The sequence below is a fragment of the Schistosoma haematobium genome, chromosome 2, assembly GCF_000699445.3.
Source record: "Schistosoma haematobium chromosome 2, whole genome shotgun sequence".
NCBI classification, from domain to species: Eukaryota; Metazoa; Platyhelminthes; class Trematoda; order Strigeidida; family Schistosomatidae; genus Schistosoma; species Schistosoma haematobium.
Window position 1 is genome coordinate 17,341,999 of NC_067197.1, and position 20,826 is coordinate 17,362,824.

General features: G+C 30.7%; 1 protein-coding gene across 1 annotated transcript in view; it reads right to left on the reverse strand.

The window, feature by feature from the left end:
- Positions 1 to 20,826, reverse strand: part of MS3_00010772 (uncharacterized protein) — a 75,283-nt gene that overhangs the window by 29,913 nt on the left and 24,544 nt on the right. The window lies entirely within an intron of this gene.

Consider the following 20,826-nt stretch of genomic DNA (forward strand, 5'->3'; position numbering starts at 1 on the left):
ACATTTGATTTTATCATGTTGAGCCATCCTTTCCCAATAATAATTTCCCTATCTATCTTTTGATGAATACTTAAGCCAATAACAATCAAACGATTATTAAACTTTCCTTGTTTTAAAATTTTTATTATTTTTAATACCTTTGTTTATTTAACCTCACTGTCGCCATGTATAACAGAAGTTTATTATCAGTATTATTATCATCCTGTAAAAATAAGTATATATAGTTGCGATTGTACAGCTTTGAAAATGAATTCGCCGAAAAGAGAACTCTTCGCTGAACTAATCTTTATTAATTAATGTCTTAATGGGTGTATTCCGTTTGTTAAATAAGAAATACTCATGAATAAATATCAGAAGTGATAAACGTATCATGATTTTTAGCACCATTATGGTTAAATGTTTGAGTAATTTAAGTAAAATTGTAATCTGATGCAAAGCATTACATTTACTCTTTGTAATGTATAATAACGGCAACTATTCTATGTGTCATAAAAAAATCATATTTAAACGTTAACTGTCTTATACAGACAGCAAATATTTGGTAAAACTAAAGCAAAGAGCATGTAAAACAAAAATGGAAAATATATTTCTAATCAAGTGAACACTTAGAAATATCAGAATACTATTACCAGTTTCATACAGGATAACATAATATCTTATGTTATAGTATGTACTGTTGGTAAAAACTCAAGTAACGAGAAATAGTTTGTCATAAACGCATAAACTAATCAATAATATACACTGAACAAATTAAAGTAATTAGATGATTAGTATGATACTTCACTGAATAACTCCCAACTATTTGTCCTTTATCATAGCTTTATTTGAAATATGCTTGATCCTGATATATACGATGGCTAGGTTTATTTAATATAAATCAAGTATTTGATTCTACAAATTGGAATATCTATTCAATATATGTAAACAAAAATAAACCATAATTTGTTTAATCATACAACCTACTACTTTAAATAAATACGATTGGGATTTTAGGTAATTATCTGAAATCTGGGAGGTAAAGAACGAAATATAACAGAAAAAACTTTTAAAATGAAGAAAAAGTTTATTATTATCTTTAAATAAACAATGATATTTGACAAAGAGCCCACAATAAAATTAAAACGAACACTATAGAAAAGCAAAAATTCACTGATTTGTAAATAACCGTGTATCGACAATAAATGATAAACTATAAGAACATATGAATAATTCTAGAGAAAGAAAACATGGTTAATCCGATTCTCATTTCATCGTATTGTTTTAGTTACAGGGTAGTTTTTCATCTACTCACATAATTTCATCAAGAAATACAAATAATAAATAAGGAGTTCTATTTTTTTCCGCACCCCCAAATGCTCTGGTACAGCTGAGAGTGAGTTGAATCAGCTCTCGCTCTCGAAATGCTCTTATATGACCACGCGTATACAGCCACTGACAGGGAAATCCTGCTCACTAAATTCTCGTGGTGGAGGGTACTGTTTACGAAAGTGAAAGGACAAAAAGCGAATGCCCGGCATTTTAACTGAATTGTTAGATATGGAGGATCCACGTGATTCCAAATCAATGGTGCATATGAGCTCCAGAATCCTGAGGGGAAAAAATAGCGTATGAAACAATTATTAGTCGCCGGCTACCATGGGACTGCATCTCCTGAATTCGCTTCATTGTTTTTTGGATCAAACCTTCAGGTCGAAGTCTCCGAGTGTAGCTCTATAGGATAACTACCTACTTTGGTTTGGGCACCCGGACAAATATCACAACCCACATACAAATCAAGTAACTTGTGCAACGCATATATATTCATCACCTCTTTGTATGAATATTTATGTATTCGAATGAATAAATAAATAATTTTTTTCCATTAAAAAAAAGAATAATTTCTGAAAATATATGATAAATTATTGCTAAGATTTCACTAGTTTACTTATGAGACAGTTAATTATTGTTCAGATTCAGATTTGTGTAGTAAGGACAGAAGGCCTACGGCCTATGTTATTCCTTTTCTAGTATGCTTCTGTGAGTGTCCAGTCTTCTCTTGAAAGAGTCAATTGAAGGTGCGGACACGACTGCTTCAGGCAGCAGGTTCCAAGTATTGATGACGCGGTGTGAAAACCTGTATGCCACGGGTATTTTGTTCGTTCTTGGCTTTTTACTCGCCTGCTATGTCCTCTAAGGTGTCCCGATCTAGTCATTACAAAATATAATGAAAAATGTTTGTTTTTTTATATTAATTTATCGCCTTTATTTAATTTCCAAAGAAAATCAATTCAATTTACCGACGACAAATCTTAAACAATCAGTGAATCACTTTACCTGTTAACTTATTAATATGATAATATAAAGATAATTTCCTTTTATTTAGAGGCCTATATACATATCTATATATTCTAGATGTTATTAGAGGAAAAGTGAATAAGTTGTATGCAGGAATATCATTCACTTTATATATATATTTATTTCATTATCAGTAAATGGATACATTTTATTTCTTATTTAACGTTGTTGCTAATAGGATGTCTCCTTTCATTTTATATGACCGAAAAACAAAAAACAAAAAAACTAAATTATAAACTATATATGTATCTACAGTTATTGATTAGACACAGAGAATGATGTTACTATAGTTGATTTTTACATTTATACTACTTAGTTAATTTATAATCTTTCATAAGAAATAATGTTAATTGTTTTGACTGTATCTAACTCATTCTAACATTAATATATGGCAACTAATTCAACTGTTTGTTATAATGGTAGTTCAAAAGAATTTATATTAATAGAAAATTATTCTCAGAAGGGGTTTGTGGAGATTTTAGAAATTTTCACAGATTGAAATCATGAATCAATTGAAGCTAGACCACCATGGAAAACCTGGAAGCACTGGACGGACGTTTCGTGGATTGGTTGAAGTTAGATATTAACACCGTTGGATGCCGTTCGGCTCAGTGGTCTAGTTGATTAAGCACTCGCATGAGAGACAGATAGGTCCTGGGTTCGAATCGCGCGGGTTGTGGGATCGTGGATGAGCACTGCTGAGCAGTCCCATACTAGAACGAAACGACCATTCAGTGCTTCCAGGTTTTCCATGTTGTTCTAGCTTCAATTGACTCATGGTTTCAATATGTGAAATGTTATTCATGATAATTGATTATGTGTAGCCATTGAGAATGATTAGGTATATACATTTCACATATTTTTCAATATATATATCTAATCTATAAAGTCAATACAAAAAAATATCAGATATTAGTATAAATATATAAAATATGCAGTAAAACCCTTCAGACTAATAATGATGAAATTATCTTATTACAATTTTATTAGAATGTACATTTTAGAACTGGATACCTAATTCGTACATTGTACCTAACAAGTAATAAACAATGATTTCAATCAACTAAACACAAGCTTTTTGTAAGCGATGATGGATAGTGGCTTATAAAAAGCTTGTGAATTAAGGCAATATGGAGGCATACGCACAGTATGCACATATGCCAATAACAGACTGATCAATTGCAGTCTTAAACCTCAATCGGGAGATACAAGCAAAACAAAACCAAGTGAATTTAAATTCACTCCATTGCACACGCAACTGGCTTTTGGGACTCAGTAGTTGGGTGAATAACGCGATGGCGTTTGAAGCAAACGCTACTGTGTTCGAGTCCCAGAGTGATCATCAACTCTGAGATGCAGGTACGTCCAACTGACGAGTTCCAAATAGGACGAAACGCGCGTCCTTGGTTCCACTGCTAGCCACTATCCATTATTGCTTACAAAAAGCTTGTGAATTAAGGCAATATCGAGGCATACGCACAGTATGCACATATGCCAATGATCAATTGCAGTCTTGAACCTCAATGGGAAGATACAAGCCAAGCAATACCAAGTGAACTAAACAAAATTTGTTTTTTTTTGAGAAATATTTATATGACTTTGATGCAAATCATAGTATCCTTTATATACAGTGAAGTATAATTGATTAGTAATTTCTTGTTATATCTATCAAGTCAAATGCTTTATTTATAGTTTAATGCTAACTAATAATTGATAAATGGCTTTTATAATGTTAAAGATAATGCTAGAAAGGAATTCATTTCACTTGTAGTTAGAAAACATGATGTCCAGTGAATTGTATCTAATTAATTATCAAAGACTATATATAAAGAAAAACTGAACTATATTATTGTTTATATTTTAGTGAATATTCAATATTTATCACCTATTGTGTTACTATGCATTATGGTTAATATCATAAATTGGTAAACAATTAGACCGTAACCACAGTGATATTTAAATACAAGGCTATAACTGGTATTTACTGACTTCAGTTAACAGTATAAATACTATTTAAATATTATTTTTATTTAAAATGAATTAATCCATGGTGTAAAATAGGCGTAGAAATTATTTTTAATTTTATCTTTTATGGCTTTTTGGATTCAACTTTCAGTAACTTTATCTCATGTTGTTTGATGTAAGCACACATTGTATTATTAACTTTATATGGAAAATATTTAACATCTCATTGACTTCCCACTATATACAGAAGTCAATCTTATTGTCATTAATTACTTTTATTCATAAGCTTATTCACGTTCTTATGACTTTTAATGTTGATCACTACTACCTACTAGTAAGGGAGTTGGTCATGTGATGAGCTGCTAAGAATTATTCATTATTCAAAATACACAATCCCTCACATGGAATATATGATCATTGAGATTTTAAAGGAAAAACTAGTATTTGATTATATCATGATCACCAGGTAATAAAAAAAATCCAACTCCAGCCACTGTAGAGTAGTACGTAGACAATTATTTGACCAAATGTGAACGCCTAGGCAGTATTACGGATTTACACAGACTATGACATCCTTAATAACAAATGTAAATAACTTATTCACATAGCGCTTTCACAAATTACAAGTATATTATTACAGATAACCTAATTTACTTCACTACATATCTTTATTCCCCTTCGTTTGCATTTAGTTCATTATCTTTCCCAAATTTTAGTACTGAAATCACTCAATGACTTATTCCTGTTTTAATTAAGTCATTACTTTTAAACGATTCCTAAAAATGTAATATCGAATGTATTTAGAATCCAGACACTCATGTCTCAGAACATGTAACAAAAAATAGGTCTAATTGACACTGTAGAAAATCGAGCTATTACTGTACACTATATGTCACACTTGCATTGGAGGTTCTATGGAATGGTTTTTATGGGAGCAGATGCTAAACCACCACGAATCAAGTAAATGCCTGCTAACTATGGTTTATTTGTTGCAAGACTTGAATTTTTCATTAAAATTAGGATTGAGACAGGAAGAGAAGTCTATATCTCTCTCCTTATGTTTTGGTCAATTAAATCTTAAGGTAACCGAATATTTATTATGATTTTATTCTCAATACTGTTTATTGGTATGATCCTTTTCATTATGACATTTGCCATTCATTTCTTTAAGCTAATCTTTCAAAATATCATAATCATACGTAGTTTTAAATATGACAGAATAATGTTAAGACATACTGAATAGCTATTGTTTGAAGTTTGATATACATACGCAAATAATTTTGCTTTTTATTGATCAAATTAAATATAATTACCGATATTCTTATATTGAAAGATGTATAGTGAAGAAATGAAACAATGACCTGATACGTAAGTAACTAAATATATTTCAATAATTGTATTAGCATACATATCTGACGTTATGGTTAATTTAATCAAACCATCTGTTCATCAGTTTGTTAGGTTAATGAAACGACATCGTTTTCTTATTCAAACCATTCAATTTACTTTGTTCGTAGTTTTCTATGTTACTCTTCATTCAAATTATCAATATTTTCAATGTAAAAGCATTAAATCTTTCGTTAAAATAAAAAAGGGATAGAAATAAACTTCTTCCTTATTGATTTGATGTCATTATTCAAATAAAACTGTTGTCAATCGAGTTTCTTCTGAACTGGACGTAACAGATTATTTATGCCGTAGGAAGTCGCCCTGATGCCATAAGAAAAAGAAACTGATGGGAGATAAAGATTTATTTGACAGCAAAAGTCAATTAAAATCCTATTTTAAAACATTAATTTTTATAGGTTTTCTATATTGGATAATATCTGATCCTTCAATAACTTCAACTGATTACTGCTTGCTATCGATTGGTTAATAAATTACTATATGAACAAAATGTAAAAATATATTAAAATTGTGATTCTGCAATTTGTACATATAACTGATCACTTGAATTCGGTTCTGCTCAACACTTTAAGAAATAAAAATCCACACTCGTAATAATCTTCATTTTATTTGTTAAAGGAGGTTTTATCAAGATCCCATATTAACTTGGAAACTATTGGAAACTAAAGAGCACTTGACATCTAATTTATCCAGTTTGATATCACTCAGTAATGTACACTCACAATCATATACAAAATCAATCCTAAAATTATCATTTCTCACTTCTGTTTTACTGTTTTCAGAAATAATAATACAGAGTCCACTTATCCAAACTTTCAACTTTAGTAGATTTGGATAAAAGCAGATCTATATTTAGTTCAATTGAATAACTGTCACTGTTCAAAACGTCGAGAATCATTTCCGTAGCAAGTTATTAATGAACTTATGATTATTATTTAGTTAGTTCAGTTTATAAATAGTGTTCGTCATAGGCTGGCATTTTCTGGAGAACAACTAAAGTCAAAGCACCGTTGAACAATGATTTCTCCTAGTCCGTGACTGTTTTGTACCTATGATCCCATCAAAGATGCCCAGTTATCACGGTTAGCACCATAATTCAAATACCAAGGTAGGATTGAATTCACATCTTGATAGTTTTAAAAGTTCAGGAAATAGGTTAACTATGTGTCTGCATGAAGAAACCTAAATATATTGACCAGTTTTTGAGCAGCGAACATTGTAACTCATTGTAACATATTATGAAAATGCACACTTGTCAAAAAGTAAACTGTTTTGTATCAACCATGGTGTTCATTCTATCGACATAACTATGAAGGAAAGAGTCTCTTTTAAGTTAAGTATGGTAAACAGTACACCAAATCACACTTCTATATTCAAAGTATACATATATATTAACTGGAAGGTATTCAAAATTTGTATAATAAGATTTTGGTTAGTTTAAAACTGTATCTAAAATATGTTAAACTAAGGTGGACAAGCAAATTTTGGACTAATAGACTGATCTAACAAACCGTTATTAGACAAAGATAATTTACTAATCATCTGTCTTCATTCAATTAATCTATAAAAGTTAATTCATTCATTATCTGGTTTTTTGTTGAATAATAATCATCCAAATAAATTTTAGAGATCTTTGAGGATAAAAGCGATTTTAAACTACTTTTAAACATATCAATACATCCTGCTTGGAGAAACTCACTACTATTATTACCACTACTTATAGAGTCTATTTTTTATACATAAATACCGAGATAAAAAAACAAGGCACTTCTCTTCTAAACAGGAAACTAAATCAATCATGGAAAAAATTGTTTCACTAAGTGCTATGAAATCTTATCAACATCAGGAAATATTCTTTGGAAAATTCATATTTATATATTCATCAATGAAACAATAGGCTAAATTATGTTATTTCTTTTCAAAAGCAAATATAACAGTAATAATAACAGGTTCACCGAACAGTTAATCAGTTTAGTTTGTAAAAATATTAATTATATAAGTCAATTATTGACCATATTAAGCAAAGATGGATAATGGCTAGCAGTGGAATCCCAGGCGTGTGTTTCATCTTATTCGGAACTCGTCAGATGGATGTGTCTACACCTTAGAGTTGATGGTCACTCCGTGACTCGAACCCAGTAACCTTCGTTTCAATATCGAGGCAATACACACAGTATGCACATATGCTAATAAGATACTGATCAATTGCAGTCCTAAACATCGATAGGAAGATCCAAGTAAACAATACCAAATATCGACCATATTATTTATTAATTGAATACTAGAAGGCACTGAATAGTTTTATTGATTCATTTTATCAATCTATGATAAATACTATACAGAGTTGAACCAAGTATTTGTATAACTCGTTCATATTTTCTAATCTAGTTTACTTACCATATAGTATGATGGTCATAAATTACTGTGGCGTGTGCTACTTATATCGATATAAGTAGTATATAACGCCAGTCAGGAATAGAATATCTGGCAGCAGAAGGTCAAAAAGATCAAGGAGGAAAGAATGGGAATAAAAAGCAATTGGTATTCAATTGCAGGAACTGATATTTGCAAAAGGAACAGTCAAGTTTGAGACAGCTGATTGACATTTTGCAAATGAAGTATTTGCTGTGTGGTTCTCAGATTTTAATAAGGTGTTATGTAATTTCGTGTCCAAATATATTCTATTGTCCCTACCTGTGTTTTCGTTCACTATTGGCGGTAACTATTTCAATCCTGAGTGTGTTAAACACTAGTTCACTGTTTGTTTTCAAGAATCTAGTGTGAAAGCTAATAACTAGTGTGTTCCAGTAAAAAAGTAAATTAACTAGAAATAAACTAAATACTTGTAATAAATCATACAGTAACGTTTAACATGCAAAATTGTTCAGCCCATAAAACTAATGATACATTATATTTTTAGTAAGTAGTAAAAAACAATAAGTAATTTATCATGGAATTATTGAAATACTTTCAGGTTATCTTTACGGACAATCCACCTGTAAATAAATAAAATCTTATAGTCCGATAATCTTATGTATATTTTTAGACAGAAGAACCCAGATATAATTGTGAAGGGAACAAACATTACGGTTGCATAAGTATATGCATATAAATGGATATAATTTTTGGAGACGATAAATATACGATATGGAAACAGACCAAACAAAATTTATATTGTATGGAGATGTAGAAAAAAGAGGTGATATTTAAGCTGAAGTTCAAACTATTTTTATCTATATAGATATGAATCAATTATATTATGCATTTAAGTCAGTAGCTTTACTTCTATGTTTTTGTATCCACTGTATATCGTTCATATGTAGCGATCATTGTTTATCTGTATAACTTTGAGGTTAATAAGTTTGTGAAGTGATATCGAATTCTTTGTGATGGGCATCGAACAATACAGTAGTGTATTGTTGTACGTTTTCAGTACTTCTTTTTTAGTTGTATTTAACATTTCAAAACTATGTTGTAGAAGTCCTTAGGCAAAAGAAATAAGTTTTAGAAATAGCGATTTTCTCATTTTGGTAATATCTATGATGTACCATAAAAGACAGTACACCAAGTTGTCGAATGAATTTATTTAGCGATCATTTAATCTAACATAAATATCTTATACCTGAAAAGTTCTTCTAGATTCAACAGCGTGATTTTAGCTAAAATTTTATTTGAACGGTTAGTGACCAGCCAAGTTCAACCGGGTTTATTGTGAGATAGTAACTCACTGATGACAATGGCGGATGCATCGCTCAATTTCGTAGACATTAACACCGTTAGATGCTGTCTCAGTTGTCTAATGGTTTAACTCTCGCGTGTGAGACTGATGTATCCTGGGTTGGAATCTCGCGGAGGGGGGCGGGATCGTGGATGCGCATTGATGAGGAATCCCACAATAAGACGAAACGGCTGTTCAGTGCTTCCAGGTTTTCCATGATAGTCTAGCTTCAATTGGCTCATGATCTCAACTATTAAAATCACTGTAATATTCACGAAATCCCCTTCTGAAATTACTTTTAATTGATTAAAAATACAAGCTATTTTACTACACATTATAAAGTTTCCTATTCAATTAAAACATGATTTGTCAAACATTCATACTTATTTATTAAATAACGTTAGTTTTAAATATCGGCATTATAATTTTTTACCATTTGTAACCTGGGTTCCTCTATTATTTTAATTTACACAATGAAGAACGATGACATCAAATAACTGTGGTCAACTAATAATATAATTATGAGTAAAATATACTGATTCAATTTGTCTGTCATTTATTGGAAATATGGACTGAAATTAGTTAAGATTTTCTTCTTTAAGGTTAGTATGTCAGATAATCAGATAAATAACGCACTTAGATATAATAGCGGTGATTTGACAAAAGATAATTCCCTTGTTTAGCAAATATTCTTATCACAAAGATGTTTGTTTATCTAAACAATAATTAATTAGATAATTTAGTGTTTATTGATTTCGTCGGAAATTTGATTTCGCAACCATAAGTGAATGAATTTCCATCACTTAGATACTACTTGCTGTGAATGACCGATGAGACAATTTTAAGAATCAAAAACATCCACAATGTCATTTATATACATCCTTATCAACTTTACGTTATGAATGTTTCATAAATAGTTTACTGACTTTTAGTATGTTTGGATTTAGACTAGAATCGAATTCTACACTCATTTAGGACTTGATAGCTGACTGCCAATTCAATCAAATGTTGTTGTTTACACTGAGATTTCATCCTGGTGCCTATCACTTCAAACGTCATCTCATTACTTGTTAAGTAACTGAGTCCATGTAACTTCCAACTTTTTCAACACGTATAACTACTATTATTTTCACTCGTTGAGAATTTATATTTCCCACGATTTTTTTCAACAAGAACTGAATCTGACAAGTCCAAGTTGTCTTATTATTAATTTCCGCATACTAAATTTATGAATATAACCGAAGCAACAATTAAGGGAGAATATTATGGATTCAGTATATTTCGAGGTTTCGCATCAGCTGCTTATAACCATTGATATACATTGAAGTGCAACATTCAGGTAAGATGTAATGTAGAACGATTGACATTGATGATGGGAAAAACAAGTATAACAGAGATCATCATTAATAATAATGTATATCATTGGAACCATCAATCGATCAATGCCAGACCACCATTAAGAACCTAGATCCACCGGACACCCGTTTCGTTCCACTTAGCAACTTCTCCGCAGTGCACATCCATGGCGCCTTACTCTGAAACTGAACCGAAGATTTTCGGTCTCGCCATCTAGTGCTTACAGGTTTTAAATGACGGTCTAATATTGATGAGTCCATAATTTCAATGATATACACCAGTTGTTCCACATAACATCTTCCCTCAATATTACACTTTATTACACATCAATATTTGTAAGCAGTTGATGCAATACCACAAAACATAATGTATTCATATTATTCTTCCTCAGTGGTTGATTTACTTGATCTCTGTAAGCAAAACATAACTATTTCAATTTATACAGTTCTATCATTGAAAATGTTATGATTAATTTATATCTAAAACAGCTTGACTAATTTAGCAGCTATGTAGAAACTTGTATTTTCATTAATTTCATTTCATAACACAAAACTATTCAAATTACTCATCATTATTTACTGTAACTAAGATATTTGTGATATAGAAAAGATCATGATTTTTCTTTGTATAACAATCACTTAATTTGAAAATCATGTTATATCTTATATTCATAATTAATTTTCATCATTATACCACTTCAATTAATAAAGCTATTGAAAAAATATTGAACATTTGATCGGTTTCAGATATACTACTTAAAAAAACTGTGGTCTAATTATCAGTAGTAAATTCAATTTGAAAATTATATTTTATTTCTTTTATACTTCTTTTGTTTTCTGTTAGTTTTTTTTATTTGCAACTTTGCCAGATTTCATACGTGATAATTAATATTATATTCATCAAGTATCAAGGAATAATCTGAAATATTTTTAACAGTCGTCAGGTCGGTAAAATCTCTAATTGTTTGAAATGCTTATTGTTGACATTTTATGAATATTGAAATATGAGTTAGTTAGTATCACACGCTTAATTCATTTACTATTATTAAACTAAATATCTGATTAATAAATATTCGGCTAAATTATGTAGAGGAGACACAAATAGTCTCATGTTGAAACGGAGACTTAAATTAACCATCGACCGGACATTTTATGCAGCTCAACTTGTTATTATTGAAAAGACAAGGTATATGTTTCATCAAAAGCTCAAACAGCACGTAAGCGATTGTGTCACATCCCATTGTGCCTATCGATTTACATGTATGTGCGAAAACACGTACGTAGGGAGGAGCAATCGTGATTTGCAATTAAGGGTGGGTGAATACACATCAAAATGGCTGCAGAAGCAAATGAATTTCAATGGTCAAATAAGATCACAAGATAGACCGACACCATCTTCCATTGAGAAAAATTTGATTGAATTTGGTCATAAGGTTAACATCAAGTCAGCATTTTTAATGTTATACAAAACCTTCAAGGACGTATACTAAGGTTTATTGAAACCTGATTTAGTGCATACCAAATTTCTTCTGTATTAGAAACTTATGATTTGTTGTAGATTTGTTTATTAACTATTTTCCTATCTATAAACTAAGAAAGTGAATTTATGACCCATTCGCCATATAGAGTTCATTCAAAGCGTAATTAGGATTATCTGAAGTGTGAGTGAGCAAAAAGAAAACGTGTAAGTATTTATGTAAGAGAACAAATCTTCTGTGATGGTTAATATAATAGATTGTTGAATTCAATCAGTTATATAGGTACGATTACATAACTGCAATCCCTTTATGTTTTAAATATCGATAGGCATTTATCTTAAACTGTGTATGTAAGACCTAGTAAAATGTATATTAACATTAGAAAATAATTCGTGAATTAGCTGAAGTTAGACATTGACACCGTTGAATGCCGGTCCGCTCAGTGGTCTAATGGTTAAGCGCTCGCGCGCGAGACTGATACGTCTTGGGTTGAAATCTCACGGGGGGGGCGGGATCGTGGATGCACACTACTGAGGAATCCCACAATAAGACGAAACAGCTGTTCGTTGCTTTCAGGTTTTCCATGGTTGTTCAGATTCAATTGAATCATGATCTCAACTATTGAAAGTTTAAATATATTTAAAAATATGAATGAGTATTAGCACTGAAATAAGTTATGACTATTTTAATGAAATGGATGATGTTTAGCATAAAAAAGGATACCCCTTTTTTAAGTAGTACTTTAATAATGTTAAACACTTTAAAAATATATATTTATCCAAGTATAGGTAATAACAAACTACTTTCTTTCATTTGTAAATGAAAAAAACCCCGAATAAAGTACACATATATAATTCTATACTTCAAAAGAATGAATAAAGGTTTATGCAATTGAATTGTGTATTGGTTTTTCACTTGTTCAATACAACAACATTGTAGTTTTATGTTGATATCACGATATTTTGTAATTTTTCAATTAAATTTTGTACGTATCTATAAAAACGAACGGTAGTTCAGATATTCGGTTAAATAAAATGATATGTCTAGAAACTGAAAAAAAAATACAGTTAATGAAACATAACCAATGTCTAGTCTTAGTTTTTTTTAGCCTGTGTATAGTTTATATAATGTATACTTCTTTATTGGATCTAACTATTTTCATCATAGAGTTTAATAGAATAGAGAAATAGAAAACTTTTATGATATAAATTTCAGTAAATTTTTTTACAGTTTTTGATTGAGATCATGAACCGATTGATGTTAGATCACCATTGAAAAATCTGGAAGCATTGGATGGCCGTTTCGTCCTAATGTGGTGCAGTGTGCATTCACTTTACCGCTAGCAGGATCAAATTGTATTTGCTTTTTTAACATAGCCGCCAGTATGAAAAATTAGTGTAAAAAAGAAAATGGGATAAGTTGATCAATTTCAGATATCTTTTTCGTACAGTTAGAATAATCCATCAATCTAAAGTTATCTGTTGTTTATTTTAAACATTTAATTTTGAAGAGTGAATGAAAAATTAATACCGTTCCTAACTAATTATAAACAAATATCAGCGTAAAACATCACTTGGCATTGTTTGCTTGTATCTTCCCATAATAAGACGAATCATGCGTCCTGCATTCCACTGCTAGCCCTTATCTATCTTCATTTAAATATCAGAGTAATTTTTCGGAAATTGAAATGAAAACCTGATCAACAGTTCCCGAAACACAATCACTTATCACAATAAGATATAATCAGAAATAAATTTTCAAAGTTCAATTAACCACTATTTAAAGTAAGATTTGTCACAAAAAAATACATGACTGATACCTTATTTGATATACATAACTATGTAGTAAGAAAATTATTAATTTCAATCCTCAGTACTTCCCGTCCATGATCCGGCTTGTGGGATTCGAACTCAAAGCCTTTAGTCTCGCGCGTGAAATCTTAATTCTCCAATAAAATAAAAGTATAGTAATGTTTATCTTAACCCTCTTTTCCCAAATAATTATTTAACTATGCATCAAACTATGGTGTTTGGTATTTCAAATCATCATCTTCACAATGTGATAAGTGTAGGAGAAAAAAATTGTTATCGTACGTTTGTGAAACTACATATAATCTTGTCTATTTTTCGTACGAATACATTAAAAGCAAATTAATACTGCCAGAGAACGTGTCATAACTATATTTTAAAAAAAGACAGTATGAGCTTTAAATCATTTATGGTACATTTTTTTGTTCTTACACATACGACCAATCAACTAATCTTTTTGATTTCAGAATAAAATATTGACATCATATATTTTGTCTTGTTATTCTTAGTGTGATTTCTTTGATAAATTAAGATTTGATTGATGCTTTAATCGATCTTATAGTTGCCAACGTGTTCTTGGACAAATATATATCAAACTAGTTAAATTCACAGTAATAATACGCACTGCTAAAGAGTCCCATAGTAGGACGAAACGGCCGTCCAGTGCTTCCAGGTTTTCCATGGTGGTCTATCTTCAATTGACTCACGATTTCAACTATTGATATTAAGTAAGAATTAATTTGCATAAAATAGTTTTGTTTTTGGAAAATATCGTTACATATTAATATGTATTTGATAAGAATATCTTATCCCGAAGGTGAAGATGATAATTACTATTTTTATCTTCCTTGTAATATGGAAAATAGTAGACAAATATTACGTATATATATATATATATTCTAGGTTTTTGAATCTACGACAGAGAAATCTAGTGTTTTTTTTCATTTCTTAGTTAGTCTCACTCAACTTTCAACCCTTCAATATATCTTTAAATACTAAACAAAATGCGCCAATCAATCGTAAAATCGAAACTGATCTACATTTATCCTTGTACAATTTACTAAAAATTTATTCAGTACTATAAATGTCCACGTGTTTATTATGTTCAGTAGATCGGTAGGAAATCGTTAAATTACTGGTTTGATCAGTTTGTATTTTTTTTGGTGGATTATGAAATTAATACATAATTATTTTCATAATAACTATTTATTTCAAATCAAAAAGTAAGACACTAACACTGTCGGATGCCAGCTCAGTGGTCTAGAGGTTAAGAGTTCGTGCGTGAGACCGATAGGTCCCGAGTGTACAGCCGAGGAGTCTCACAAAAGGATGGAACGGCAGTCCAGTGCTTCTAGACTTTCCATGATGATCTAGCTTCAATTAACTCATGATCTCAACGATTAAAATAATGATAACTTCATAAACGTTTTAAAGTTTATTTTTGAATATGATTGACTTTCATTCCGAATTGTTATGTTCATCAGATTGAAAAAAACATTTTCGAACTAAGCTTGTATAAATGAAAACGCTAGCGAGTACACTTGCTTTGACTTGTTGTTTTTCATATAATCATAAATTCAATCATTACATTATGTCAAATTGTATTCGTTGTAGTTATTTATTTGATAAAAGTTATTTTTATGTGAAGTGCAAATTCAAGTTTTTCTATTTGAACCCTAATTTCCTGTTAAATTTCGAACCAAAAAATAATTTAAAAAATATTTTTACATATTTATAGTAGATGTTAATTGTTCACGCTTATCATCTGAAGATTGATGTGAACTAACGATATCTCGTTGATCATTTTAGACATTCCATTCTTGCTAAGACAGCCGAAGACTAAAAATGAGATCCTGTATGAAATGATAGGTTGAGAATCTTAAAATGAAACAAAACAGTCACTAAACGGCTGACACTTTTTAGAAATTTTTCAACCAGTGTTAATTTATTATAAAAGCGATCTTATTATCTGAAAGCTATACTACTAAAGCAAAACTTTGTTGTTTATTTCTGGATATTTCTTTCAGTTTATAGCTTCCTTAAGGATGATGGTATTGTGTAACTTTAGAGATTATTTACAACTCTGAATGACAGTGATGAAAAACTTTCGTTCAGTGAGCTAGATAATTTGACGTCTGAGCTGGTACATCTAGGAAGCTTCACGAATGAACCGTTCAGCCCACGAAACGGGACAGTAAAAATTACGTGATTGTAATTCCGTGATATCTATCAAACTGATGCACGTTATTTTTAGAGATTATCATACTGCGTTGACCAAGATGAGTTATCACCGTTCTGACAACAGCAGACCAAACCATCGTTCGTACTTTGCGTCGTGTGGTTTGCAATGGTCCCCAGTTTGTGGTATTAGCAGTAAGTCTGAGGACATAACACCACTACTCCTCCTACTATTAGTATTGTTGTTGATGTCACTTTTATTATTTGCGCTGTGTAAGGCATAATTCCAAGCAAATTTTGGCCCATTAATAATAAACTTATTTCTAACATTTAAAAATGACTAAAGCTTCTTATAACTTTTTTCAGTAGTATTATTAATATGTGACTGTATTTTTCAGGATTCATGCCTTTGAAAGTTGGTGCGCGTTCTGTGCTGAAGAGTCCATGCCACTGTATAGTGTGTTCTATTTTTCAGTATTTTTTTCAACAAAAATCGGCTTAGAATGAAAATCACTTACAATATAGAATGCAGTTTTAACACGAAGTAGTACTTTATGTTGCATAAACAGATGACAACCATGTACACTTGAGATTTATACATACAAATTTCCCACTCTGCTGATTGAATTATCAAATAAAACAAAATATTTTACAACTTATGTAATTAGAACTCGATAGAAAACCAATTTATTTAGCTGTTAGTAAATATTGTTCAAATCAGTCAGCTACGTAAAACATGATGTCCCAATGAGACTATAATTTATGGACGACCTTTGAATGACGCCAAACTGACCTTCAGAGTGTCAGCCCAATAACAAGGACCCAACGAGGGTTATAAACCAGTGTGAGGAACTAGAATTATGACTTACAGTTGATGGTTAAGGTTAGGAATTAGATTATGGGTTTTCATCACGAACAGACATCAGCTTTAATGCCAAAACTCTATTTGGCCAAATGAATGAGAGAATTTTGCGCCAAAATCCAAGACCTGTTATCCTAAATCTGATTGATTCGTCCATAAATTATAGTCTCACCCACGATTAAAATTCTAACAAATATATTCTATTTCTTTTCAATGCCTAACAATACTTAAATATACAAATAATTATGATTTTCAAGGAATAGGAAAGGCTTTTTTATCTTTTTTATTCAAGTTTACTTTCAAGTTAAAGAAACCGGAAACAAAAAACAGAGCACATGTAAGTACCCATAAAGCAAAATTATCAACATTCTCATTTTTAAATCCTTTTTTCAGTGTCTTTTTAAATAAGACCCTATAATTCGCAAAGCATTTATATTAGATACACAGAAACAAACAACTTGAAACCTAATATGATAACCATAGCTACAAACTGGAATATTTCTAAGGACTTAGAAAAAGTCTCACTCATAGACAGGTTCGATAACCATACACAATTTGAAAATTTTATATTCATCAAATGCTTTGTAAAATATCTTTCATTCATGCTGATAAATTTTGCACATATTCTTAGAGCTATTTTACCAAGGTTTTAAATGTTAGTTAGAAGAAATTAAAACAATACACACTTGTCATAAGCAAAGATGGATAGTGGCTAGCAGTGGAATCCAGGAAGGGCGTTTCGACCGACTTGTGACTCGTCAGCTGAATTTACTGCATCTCAGAATTGATGTTCACCCTGGGACTCGAACCCAGTACCGTTCGCTTAAAACATCATCGCATTATCCATTTATCTACTGAGTCCTGATAGCCACTTGCATTTGCAATGGGATGAAGTATAAATCCACTTGTTATTGTTTACTTGAATCTTTCCATTGTTGTTTAAGTCTACAATTGATCAGTTTCTTATTGACATATATGTATACTGTACACGCAATCATTTCATTTTTACGCAAAATGTAACGTGGGAAAAAAGTGTAATCAAAATAAACAATCTTTAATTGATACTGTAAAGTTTAATCTATGATGTATTACATTTGGTAATCACTATAGAAATTAGCATATTATCAAGAGAACAACTCTAGAAAAAGTTCATTGAAGTGATCATTTCTATTCTGTAATAAAATTCTTCTTTGTTATAATTGATATCTAAATAATATTTTGTCAACTTTTTAAATAAATATGAATAAACACTGTAAGTATATGGTATACAATAGTATGTATCAATCATCTAGATCAGGGGGTTACTAAGAGATACTATGGTAATTCATTTTTGAAAACTTTTGTTTATTACCTCTCTCTCTCTCTCTCTTTAAAGGTCATATAAGACAGTATTAGACAAAACAAAATTCCTTTACATTTTATAAAATGTCTAGATGTATGTATACGAAAAAAGTGGTAAGAAGAACTTATCTTCTAGGTAATTTTATGTGAATTATAAAGTTTTCAAAGCTCTTCACATATCGTGAATACTGATGATTAATATAACTGTCTAGGTACTTGATAAATGTATTTATTCTTTAAGGTGAACAGAAAGTGCTACTCATAATTAGTTATAAAGAATGATGAATGAAAATATAGTGGAGTTAAGCAATTAACGTAACATTCAAATGTAACCAAACTGAAAAGATTATTTAAAAATTTATTTACAAGAGGATGAATTATTATTCTGAAATTTAATATTGTATTACTGAATATTCACTTAGAGTTACATATAAAGCTGAATGAATAGCATTTTCGCCTTATTATTCTATGGATTCTAAAACTTAAACACTTAAAGAACATTCATATATTGAAATCATGAGTCAATTGAAGCTAGACCAACATGGAAAACCTGGAAGCACTGGACGGCCGTTTCGTCCTGGGAGGGGACTCCTCAGCAGTGCGCATCCACGATTCCGCACCTCGAGAGATTCCAACCCAGGAGCTTTCGGTCTCGCGGCAAGCTCCTAACCAACTAGACCACTGAGCCGGCATCCAATGATGTTAATGTCTAACTTCAACCAATCCACGAACTTACGCTACCGTATACCATTGTCTTAAAGAACAGTTAGTTATTATCCTCAGAATATACTTATACTTCTGATAACGATCAGTTAACTTGTTAACTAAATATCAATCAATAAGAATAATAAAAAATATCATTATCCTTTTGAAATCAGACAAAATAATTGTTATAGACTTTATTGTTGAGAATACTGACAGATGGGAATGTTTTTTGATAAAATATCCCATAAAAACCATGTACTTCTTTCTGGTTATTACAAAAACTTAATACTGTTAATCCTTTCGTAGCAATTGGTGTGGGTTTTTTATTTTTTTAAAACGGATAGCAACAGTTTATCGAACACAATCAGTTAGAGCATTAAGTGTTAATTTAGTTAGATACTTACACGGAATTGAAGAGCATAGATTATCGATTAAACTAGTATTAAACTGAAAACAATAGTTCAAAGGTCATTAGGCTTCGGATGTTTTATATAATGTCATACTGACTAATTTGAAAAATTAATAACAATTAGAAGCATAATCTTTTTATAAACAACGTCTTACATCTCTATAATATAATTTCAGTAGATGTGCTAACTTTCACCTTTGCGTTATAAAATAACTGTCAAACTAATTTTATACTGAGTAAACAATAATACATTAAACTGTTTCAAGCTCTTCCATAATTCATATGCTTCAAACTCATCTATCTGTAAGGATTATTTTAGTTTTACTTTAGATTTTGTTAAGGAGTAATATATTAAGCTTGATTCAAAAAGGAAATCTACTGTACCTTATTGAAAAGTTACAAATTGAGATAAACGTTTAGTGTTATCTAATTTTTAACAGTACTTCAACTGTTATCATTCAATAATATAAATCAGTACAATGGAAAATGGTCGCGCAATTTCGTGGATTAGTTGAAGTTGGACAATAACACCATTGGATGCCGGTTCAATAGTCCAGTAGGTTAAGCGTTCGCGCGCGAGACTAAAGGCCCTAGGTTCGAATCCCGCCAGCGGATCGTGGATGCGCACTGCTGAGGAGACCCACAATAAGACAAAACGGCCGTCCAGTGCTTCCAGGTTTTCAATGGTGGTCTAGTTTCAACTGACTCATGATTTCAACCTGTGAAATTTCCTAGAATCTCCACAAAACTCATTCTCAATTTCATTTTGTCATTGTTCATTTCCAAGTTAAATATTTATAGAAAGTGGTTTTACTACTCTATTAAATTACTCAATAGGTAAACAAAAACTAATGTTTTTATAATTGAAACATATATACGTATACACATTTACAAAAATCCGTTTTATTAAAAATATCAAATTTTAGAATATTAAAGATTCCCATTGTGAAAATTAGAACAACACATATAAGCGAACAATTGTTTTCAATTAGGTCGTCATCAAGCTTTACTCTAATATACATGAATATTGATACGAAAATGTTAAACCAATCAAGGCAATATGGGTCAATAGTCACAATGAAATAGAATAGGTCACCACACATAATAGGTAAAATTACAAGTTGATAGTAGTAAGAAGAATAAAATACGATAACAAAATTCTTATCAATAGTTAAACGTTGGAAATAGAAGGTTAAACGTGGGTAAATAGACTTGGAATAGTCAACATAAAACATTAAAATCATTACGTAATGAGAAGTGTGTAAA